Source organism: Ornithodoros turicata, chromosome 10, assembly GCF_037126465.1.
Source record: "Ornithodoros turicata isolate Travis chromosome 10, ASM3712646v1, whole genome shotgun sequence".
Taxonomy (NCBI): domain Eukaryota; kingdom Metazoa; phylum Arthropoda; class Arachnida; order Ixodida; family Argasidae; genus Ornithodoros; species Ornithodoros turicata.
In genome coordinates this window covers 9,764,780-9,767,438 of record NC_088210.1, presented here as the reverse complement: position 1 = coordinate 9,767,438, position 2,659 = coordinate 9,764,780, and the positions used below count along the sequence as shown (strand labels likewise).

General features: G+C 45.1%; 1 long non-coding RNA gene across 1 annotated transcript; it reads left to right on the top strand.

The window, feature by feature from the left end:
• Positions 1 to 981: 981 nt before the first annotated feature.
• Positions 982 to 2,405, top strand: LOC135371002 (uncharacterized). The gene is made up of 2 exons (XR_010415487.1): positions 982 to 1,936; positions 2,263 to 2,405. It is a non-coding gene; the product is annotated as an uncharacterized LOC135371002 (long non-coding RNA).
• Positions 2,406 to 2,659: the final 254 nt, after the last annotated feature.

Below are 2,659 nucleotides of genomic sequence, written 5' to 3'. Positions count from 1 at the left end.
TGATGTTGAGTGGTCTCACTTATTATTTTAAAAGAGCAGTGGCAGTTTACTGTAATTCTAATGACCATGATGAGCCTTTGGGGTGAAAATCGTTAATATGCGGGGTGCTTTTTGTTGAATTTTAATGAGAGAATCAATGTCATTAAGAGTAGGACAAAGGAAATAATCTTGCGATTCAATAAATAATAGGAGTCTTTGCCGGTGTCTTCTTCTTCAGACAGGATGTGATGACGTCACGCAGTCTGTAGCAATGCATTGACCGTTACTGGAAAAAAGTGTGGCAATAGAAAAATAGTGTGTATTGTCCTGGGCAGATTTATGATGAGCACTGTTTTTGAATAAGAAGAAATAGTTTGATGCTGGTTTCCTTCTTTGTTTCTTTTCGCTTTTCCCCCCCTTGTCTGAGAGACATGTGCTGACATGCCTGGGCTTGTTCTGACATGCTTTCCTTCTGCATGTAGTTTTTTTTCCTTTTGTACAAGGCATATTCTTGACGATAGTGCTGCCTTGAATGGGAGTAGAGCAATTCTGAATAATTTTGCGATTCATTTAGTTCAGAGAGTAACCGCGAGGGGGACAGGTGTGTGACTTTATGTCTTGCTGAACCTTTTTTTTTTTTCCTGTACAGTAAGACTTTGGGAATGAAATGCTACAATCTCCTCTTGTCTATGGTGTTTTTCTGCAATAGTTCCCTACGCAATCATTATAGTAGAATAAAGGAAATAATCTAGGGATAGTGATTCAATAAATAACAGGTGCCCTGTCTAGAGCGTACGCGTCCTTGAGCCACGCACCTGCATGTTGACCGCATACCGAGAGACTATTGTTTCAGGTTGACCTTGTCTAGAGGAGCATTAGTGGAAAAGAACTGTGTAGCCCTGAGACAATAGGATGATGTCTGGACCAATGAGACTGGCCTGAAGGGGACGCAAGGATTCACTTCTCTCTTGGACTCTGGCGGATGTAGACACGGTAATTATGATCCTGGCAATTGCGTTGATCGTCAGTAGAAGAGCGTAGCTTAGGTGGGGTTCTGTCTGCCTCTGCTGGGGTGCGGATGTGTGGTTCGTCACTGGTGAGTGGTGTTTGACGATGCAGGTGGATTTTGTGACGAGCGGATTTACAATGAGGGAATGTAGTGTACGTGTCCGATGATAGTGAGCGTCTTTTCACTCTGTTCAAGTGTTCGTTTTCCTGTGTTGCCCAACAGTCGTGCGAATTTGTCCTGACGTGTCCTGACATGCCCCGATATGCATGGTTTCCTTTGTTAACGCTTTGTATTTTGTCTTTTTTGACAAGGAACATTGTCGTCTTGACGATAATGCTGCCCTGAGTTCTGCGCGCGTTGATTTGTTGAGTGCCTAGTCCTCTTATTAGCCGTTGATGGGGTTACATGTTGGGATATTTTGTTCTTTTGCAAGTCTCATTTAGTAAGACTTTGGAATTCCTACGATCAGCTTTCGTGCATGGTGCTCTTCTGCAATAGTTTCCTATGCAATCGTTATAGAAGAATAAAGGAAATAACCTTGGGATAGTGATTCAACAAATAATAGGTCCCCTGTCTAGAGCGCACGCGTCCTTGAGCCACGCAGGTGCATGAGGACGTCATACCGTGGCTTCACTGCAGATTGACCTTGTCTAGAGGAGCATTAGTGGAAAAAAACAGTGTAGCCCTGAGACAATAGGATGATGTCTGGACCAATGAGAACGGCCAGCAGGGGGCGCAGGAATGCTCTTCTCTCTTAGCCTCTCGCAGGTGGCGGTAGGAGCGCGCAGAGGGCGCTACGAGCGCGTGCATGCGTAGCACCCGTAGAGTGGCGCTTACGTCAGTCCACCTCTGGCTCTCGTTGGGAGAAGACGTGCGGTCGTTCGCTCCGTCGTCACTTGATCCCTGGCTGTCGACGAGAGCGGACGCTCCGTCGCAGCGGGGAAAAAAGTGAGTGATTTACCGATGTTTGCGCGTTGTTTTACCGTGCTCGTGTTAAGCCTTTTCTCGCATGTTTAGCGGTGTCCAAGCCTGTTGACGCACGTTTGCCATCGTGTGGTTCCCGCCTTGTGTTAGCCGCGAAGTGTTGTGACGCTGTGGTTAGGCCTAGTCGATTACCTTAAGCCTTTTCCCCCAATGTGTAGTGTTTTCTCCGTGCTGTTTAGCAGTAGCGGTTAGGCCTTTTCCCCGCGCTCTGGCATGCTTAGACTTGTCGAGCAGTGTTGCCATTTTTACGTGTCGCTAGTACTTTCTTGTTCTCTGTGTTTCTCGTATAGAGCTACGATGCTGGCGCCATCTGGTGTGATGCCTTGGAACTAGCGTGCCACCTGCCTCTGCAACCGTCGTGCTCCAGTCGCCCCGGCGTGATTTCTTCAAGATGGCGTCGTTGATTTTCAAATAAATCATTTCCTACTGTCTGCTTCCTTTCTATCTAGTTTTTTATTTCCTACAACCCGAGTTTTACATAGAAAATCCACGACAAGTATTGCACTGAGTCAGATTTTGCCAAATTTCAAAATTTTAAAAATTTAAATTTTTAAAAAAAATTTAAAGTAATTTTAAAATAATTTAAAGTAAAATGTGCAATACTTGCCGTGGATTTTCTGTGTAAATCTTGGGTTGTTACATTACTACTGTTATCCTGCCTTCCAGCATAGTGCGCTTCTAGTATTC